This window comes from Cibotium barometz, chromosome 6 (assembly GCF_041138505.1).
Source record: "Cibotium barometz isolate CiBa-2024 chromosome 6, ASM4113850v1, whole genome shotgun sequence".
Classification (NCBI taxonomy): domain Eukaryota; kingdom Viridiplantae; phylum Streptophyta; class Polypodiopsida; order Cyatheales; family Cibotiaceae; genus Cibotium; species Cibotium barometz.
In genome coordinates, this window is record NC_141051.1 from 49,288,951 (window position 1) to 49,296,461 (window position 7,511).

Sequence of the window (7,511 nt, forward strand, 5' to 3'; positions counted from 1 at the left end):
TCAAATCAATGGCTTTTTCTTCAAATCAAGCTTTCCAAAGATTCATAATGTTTAATTAGATTAATATTAATCTCTATGCTTAATTATAATATTTTCTTTAAGAAAATCTCTCTTTTGGAAAGATTAGTCATTCTTATGGCTAGATCCTTGGTAGTAGGTTGATTCTCAATGATAATCTCTTTATTTTAATCTAAACTCTAAGCTTGATAAGCTAGAGAAAGAGATTAGATATTTTCATGATTTTTAATCTAGTTAAAATGATGGTTAATACTTTTTAGCTTGATTATGAGTAAGAAAAATCATATCAACTCATTCTAAATTGAAAGAGGGTTATGCTAACATTTTTAGAAATGAGAAATGGTTATTTTAGTTTAATCAAGAGAATTAATCATAATTATGCTTATAATTATGGTTATAATTATGCTATGTATGCATAATTTAATTTTAGTCTAAAAGAGGAGTTTCTATCATATTTTCATTACAAGTATTCATTTTAAAGGAGAAAATTGAATATTCTCAGTAATTGCAGCGAAGCTATGGTAAATTTTCTAGAAAAGAATATAAATCTTATTTTTATGCATAATCTTAATAAAGATAAAAGAGGAATTCCTATCATATTCTAGATTTAGATATTTTATGCTAAAAGAATGATTTTTATCATATTTATGGAAAATAGTTTTTTGTATTATTTATGCATAATTATTCAATTAAAAAAAAGAGAAATTTTTGATATATTTTTTCTCATGCATAAAAAATTAGATGTTAAAAGAGGAATTTCCATGATATTCGAGATGCAAACATTTAAATATTAAAAGATGAATTTTTGGCATATTCCAAATTATGGATATTTTTATTTATTTAAAAGAGGAATTTTTTATGTTAAAAGAGGAGTTTTTACCATAATTTCATGGCCAAATTAGAGAAGTTTTTCTAGACCGATATCATCAAGAAATGAGCTGGAAATTCACTAAAATTGATGGGTGGATTACCCTGACATGAGATTCGTGATTTTCATTAAGAAAGTCGAGTTTTCGAGAAAAAGGGTTTTGTGGAAACAAACTCAAAATAGGAAAATTTTTACTTGCATAGAAACTCTGTTTTTGAAAAGGACTATTTTACACCAGAATCCTGGAGGAAGCATTTGGCTTATGTTTAACTAAGGAGAAATTTATTGCAAGCTAGCGGGGAGTCGTCAAAGGACGTTGCTCCGGGGGCAAAGCCTGCCAAGGTCTTGACCAGCCTTCGGTATGGTTAAAATGGTGCGCTTTCAGTACGATGGACAAGGATCAACGAAGTGGTCCCTGAGTGAAGGGTTGGTGTTGGGGTCAGAGGCGCATTGCCTTTGCCCAGCCGCCCATGCCTTGGGCGGGCGCCCACTGATGATTGTACCTTATACATATATATACTATAGTGTGTATAGGGGGTTGCCACTTTGAGGTCTCCCCACCCACATTCTGTGTGTTCCTCTTCTCCATCTCCTCTCTCGCACAGCACAGCATCCCCGCACACCCCGAGGTCCCTTCAACTGGTATCAGAGTGTGGAGTGCAGCGTGTGCACAACGCACGTGTGCGTGGTTGCGGCGGCGATGGACGGAGCTCGTAGCCGAGCTTTGAGAGCTGTGGTGCTGTTGCGAGTGCAGATTTGCTAGAGCGGAGTCAGATCTGCGAGCCGGGAGCCTTGGCGGTGCTTGCGGCATAGCCGGCGTGGGAACGCCTCTTCTCAGCCTTATCCACAGTGTGCTCTGGAGAGTGCGCAGAGGAGTGCAGCCGGCTGAGGTAGGAGAATCGTGCAGAGAGTGCACATCACATTGTGTAGCATGCAGTAGAGAATCGTGGTGCAGAGCCCAACGTGCAGGCAGCACTGAAGAGAAGAAATTGAGCGTAGAGAGGATACGGGTGTAGCCGTGGAAGAAGCGTGAGCAGCGCTGAATAAATTGCCATGTTGGAGCTTTGATTTGACCAGCGTGGAGGAGCTAGGGTAGTTGGCAAAGCATGTGAAGAAGCTAAAAATCAAGGAGTGCTAGAGCGAGCCAGGACAGTCGTCACAGGAAAACGTGAGGTGCGTTGTGAGCACCGTGGACAGCCGTGGGCTGTAGAGCTTGCAGTGGAGAGAGAGCAGAGTCTTGTGTATGCACGTTACACACACACACAGATCAGCGCTTGTTTTCAGTTGTGAGAGAGAGAGAGAGAGAGAGAACCTGCTTCTCTCCAGCTGCTTCTCTCCAGCATACAGAGCAAGGGAGAGAAAGAGAGAGAGCTCCACGCATTTCTCTCTGCAGAGGTGACAACTTTCTTGCTTAATTAATTTCAATCCATGCACCAGGTACACGGCTCCGGCCTTGCATTATACCTGTTTTCTGCTCTTCCAGGTTGTAGAGCGACTGTAGCCATTCGGCGGCTATACTCATTGGCATGCATTGAGCAGTCACATGTATGTTCGTGTGGTATGCATGACTGACAGGGTTTGTCAGTGATCTTGCTTGATGCGGTATATGAATTGAGCGTATGTGCGTGTTCTCTCCAGTTACAGATTTTTTGTATAGGCTTCGACTCATGTATATGATTGCGGTACACATTGCTCTTTTGTGAGCATTCATAGGTCTCGTTGTGTGTGCATATGCTCTACGTGAGCAAATTTTAGTCGCAGGTCTTTTGTTTGCGTTATGGATTGGCAGACATTTTGAGCTACGTTGCTCACATGTATGTGACTGTGGATATATGCACATGAGCTTGAGTTACGCTCAGAGACAGGTACTGCAGTTTGGACACAAATTTGCAGAGGTTTATGCATGTATATTGAGTGTGGTTTGATGCGTATTGGATGCTCATGGTCTTGAGCTTACAGGCAGTTAACTGGTTATTGGGTTTATAGCCATTTTGCTGCCGAAACTTTGGTGAAATTTTTCCAGGACTCATGTGAGACAGAGGCATTCACGTATACGTCGACAGGTTACATGTTGGCATTGTGGCACATTCAGGGCACATTCGACGGCATTGTTCTCGTCGTATGCGACAGCGCAAGAGACATGGTTGTCTCGGAGATGCAGTTAGCTCAGTTGATTTGATAGTTGAGGGAGCAGATACAGTGTTTGAGTACACAAGTGACGGCGATGTCACATTTGCTTCGAGTTATGCACTAGCTGTTGTTATGCATGAGGATCGTGCACTTCCTTCGCAGTGGTTGCTAGATGCGGATGTTACGTTTCATGTCACGTCATGTCGTGAGTGGTTTTGTAGCTATTCTAGCAGAATGCTTGGCAGTGTGCACTTGTCTGATGGTTCAGTGCATGACATAGTTGGTGCAGGAGATGTGAGACTATCATTATCAAGTGGTGCATCATATTTGCTGCGACATGTGCGATATGTACCAGACTTGAGAGTGAGTTTGATCTCAGTTGGTCAGCTCAGAGATCGTGGATGCCAGATTTTGCTTCGAGAGCGATCTTTTACGATGCAGTTGGGTTCGCTGGTCATTGCGAGAGGTGCCAGGGGTGGCATGCTTTACCCTATGCACGTGGATCACGTACGAGACGACATAGTCTCGATTGCATTACTGACATGTGAGGAGCGGAAGACAAGACGTGTCTCATTTGCGAGTACACTCCAGTATTCTCAGGAGACAAAGCATGTAGCTGTGTAGGACATGTCAGTAGACTCCGTGGAGACAGAGGTAGAGCGAGAGTGCTCTAGTGAGTCACAGCAGGATGAGACGTCAGATATGGATGCTGAGACATTAGGTGTGATGCAATCATTTCTTGAGATGCTCGAGATTGAGCATGATGCTATGCAGGATATATCTGCAGGTGCAGAGGTAGAGCGGGATTGCTCTAGTGAGACACAGTAGTTGTCAGAGTTTGTGCATACAGAGGTAGAGCGGGTATGCTCCCTACAAACACAGATTGACAGGATTGACTTGACTGCTAGTATAGATGTTGATGCGGCATCTGTGACACAGTCTGACTTTGATATGCTCATGCTAGAGGCTGATATGGTCATGTCAAGACATGTGGATCGAGTCCTTATGGATGTCAGGGAGGTGACGACCATCCCGGAGTCAGCTATTATGCAGTCATTCATCACTATGTTTGACAGTGAGCATGGAGATTCAGTTGTGTAGGATTTGTCTTCTAGTAGACACCTAGAGCAGGCTTGCTCTAAGGTTGCACAGCAGGTTGATGTGTCTTTTGTGGACACTCAGGAGATGCATGGGGTTGACATGCCTAGTCAGCCAAAGATGCCTATTGCCATGGACATTCATGTTGATGCATGTTTAGTACGGCTAGCAGGTTTAGCTAGTGTTGCGTCAGCATTTGGTGGTCTCATGTACGAGATGTTGATCTCGAGACCACATATAGCAGCTACAGTGGGAGCATTTGCTATCAATCTTTCGGTGATGACTGATACTGGCATAGCGCATGGGGGAGTTATGCAGGTATTGCGTACATACTTGCAGGACGTGTGTGGTATGTCTAGTGGTGTATGGACTTACACGGAAGCAGGACAGCCGGATGCACACGATCATAGACCATCTGTGGGCATTGGGTGGATGAGTGTGGTTCTCACTCATCAGTCTTGTACATTAGTCATTAGACTAGGTTCTCTTATTTAGCGGCACATTCGCCTCTGAGTGGGAGGTTGTTAGGGTCAGAGGCGCATTGCCTTTGCCCAACCGCCCATGCCTTGGGCGGCGGGTGCCCACTGATGATTGTACCTTATACATATATATACTATAGTGTGTATAGGGGGTTGCCACTTTGAGGTCTCCCCACCCACATTCTGTGTGTTCCTCTTCTCCTTCATCTCCTCTCTCGCACAGCACAGCATCCATGCACACCCCGAGGTCCCTTCAGTTGGGACACCTAAGTAGGATCCTAGAGGGTTCTAACTAGGTGATGCACGGGCTTGCATGATTGCTAGGACACCCATGCGTATATCGAGGAAGATATGGATGACTGGAAAGGAATTATCTATGTGAACTGGAATTCAAGATTGGATCTCGTTGGTTGACTAGCTGGTCTTCATGGACTAGATATTTTTGTAAAACAATGGACTAGATATTTTGGAGGATTATAATGAGTAATACTATGGTTTTATTAAAAGATTGCTTTAAAGACAGCCGAATCTGTGATGGAATCGCCTGTGCCTTCCGGGCAAGGGAGGTTTTTCCGGGTTCGGATTCGAAGGAACCGCAGGGCTAGTCTCTTGTCCAGATATTCGTGGGCGAGGCCTCGAGTGGGAATCCCTGCCCTGTGCCACGAGAGGCTGTTGCTTCCGCTGCCAATGCCCCAGAGGAGGCCGTGCAGAGGGGGTGGGGATCTCACATGACATGGTGCGGGAAATAGAACTTAGCAGGGAGTACTACAAGGAAATGGCTGAGGTTACGCCAGAATACTATGTCCTATAGAGAATAACACGCCAGTACTTGTGTTTCAAACCACGGTACAATGGAAGGGCAAGGACATGAACTCGAATCTGAGAAGAGGACCGCTACAATGCTTTGGCTACGGAGGGCCACATCAAGCAGCCGAGTGCCCAAACAAGAATATGAGTCATACACATCAACCACAACAAGTGACAGCTTCGCCCAATGACATGCCAGTGCTCACCTGTACTAAATGTGGTATTGATCATTTGATCAAGGATTGTCCATACCGAGCAAGTGGCTCCGCTTCTACTGCCAATCAGGCTACCATCTGGACCATTAGTGTACAATGTGGGAAGATCATGTTAGCATATTCATCCCCAGATTCTGCTCTTTTATGGTGCCCATTTGGTCCCTTTTGCATGCCCATTTGGTCCCTTTTGCATGGCCCTTGCTTGTGGGCTAGCCACCCCTTTTTCTACTATTTTTTGGGGTTTTTCCCAGCCTTTCTGGCATTTACCAGTCGGCCATGTCCAGTAGCTCCAGTCGGCCTGTTTTGCAGCTCCAGTCAGCCAGCATTCCCTTACTATAAATAGTGGGTGCTTTTTCTCATTCAGTCTTGTACATATTTTGCTCCCTCACTTATGAGACTATCTATGTCTCTTGCTTGGGACTGCTTTGCTTCAGTATATTCAGCATAGTTCTCTCCATATCTCTCTCTCTCTCTCTCTTGCACTCTCTATTCAGCACATTCTAGTGCCACTTTGCTTCCGCTCTGTTGCACTCTTTCATGGTATCATCACTCCCGGTTTAGAAACCTCTTTGCTGCCCCAAATTCAGCCCTGTTTTCAGCACCTTCTCCTCTGTATTTTTCTCCCAGATCCATAGCCCTTGCTGCTGCATTTTCTAGACAGCAACTTCTAGTCACTTTCCCTCTAGTTTTGGCTTCTCCAATAGCAACCATCTGGCGTTTTTTTATAAGCGTTTTTTCCCACTTGGAGAGTGGACACAGGTGGCTTGTTTTCTACAAGACAGCAGCCTTCTGTGGTGCTACATTTTCCTCTCTAGTGGCCCTTTCCCCTTTGTAGAGGGGGCTTTGGTGGCACTCTTGGTACCTATGGAGGACACTTCTTCTTCAGAGTTTGTGCATTTTTTGAGATTGAGCCCCAGCTTTTGTGATGGTTGCACCGACTTCTCTTCATATGTTTGCTGAGTCTGCCAAGTTGGATGGTTCTTCCAACTAACCCTATGGAAGGTGAAGGTGAAATCGGCCTTGTGTGGCATGGATCTTTGGGATTGGCTTGTTACACCAGCCAATGCCACCCCTCCCACCCTTGCTTCCAGTGGTGCGACTCAGGAACAAATTAATATTTGGCAATCGAATGATCGACGCATTTTCTCCTTTCTGATGTTGAACTATCAGGATGCTATTCTCTCCCATGTGCGTACAGCAGATGCTGCACATGAAGTTTGAAAGGCTTTTGCAGATCTCTATGAGATTAAGTCTCCGGGTCGGATTTTGCCGTTGGAAAAGTAACTTATGAACTTATCAGTTTCTGCCTTTCCATCTTTATATGCTTTCATCTCGAAGATGAAAGATCTCCGGGATGAGCTTGCTGTTTGTGTGGCAAGGACATCTCCACAGAGGATATGGCTATTCGGTTGCTCTCCAAACTTCTAGAGAGGTTTGATGCATACTTTTAGTCTCTCGTTTCTTCTCCTCGTCCTGTTCCAACAGGTTGGTAGTACCCTTGTGCTTGCAGCAATGTTTTTGGTACCCACACTTGTTGCATTGGTGGAGTTCTTTGAGGAACTCGCATAGGCTTTTGTGGACGGTGTTGTGGAGTCCTCTTGTTCTTCCTTGGCTTTTAAGTGCTTTGTTGAGGAAGAGGTTTTGACTCTCGAGGCACCCAAATATGATTGGCACCTTCATAGTAGCCTTAATCTACAAGTAGCTTCTTTTCCACCCACATTTTGATACTATTATCTTGATTGTGGTTATTGTGATGGAGTTTTCTTTTGGGGTGATGTGGAAGGTTTGGGGCCCTCCTTGATGGAGTTTTCTTTTGGGGTGATGTGGAAGGTTTGGGGCCCTCCTTGACTTTGGTTAACGCACGGAGGCTGCAGGTTTGAGACTCATGGGCATTGT

At 44.6% G+C, this 7,511-nt stretch overlaps 1 pseudogene; it reads left to right on the forward strand.

Annotated features, from left to right (window-relative positions):
* The first annotated feature begins 1,256 nt into the window (after positions 1–1,256).
* On the forward strand, positions 1,257–4,609 carry LOC147637826 (uncharacterized; annotated as a pseudogene).
* Positions 4,610–7,511: the final 2,902 nt, after the last annotated feature.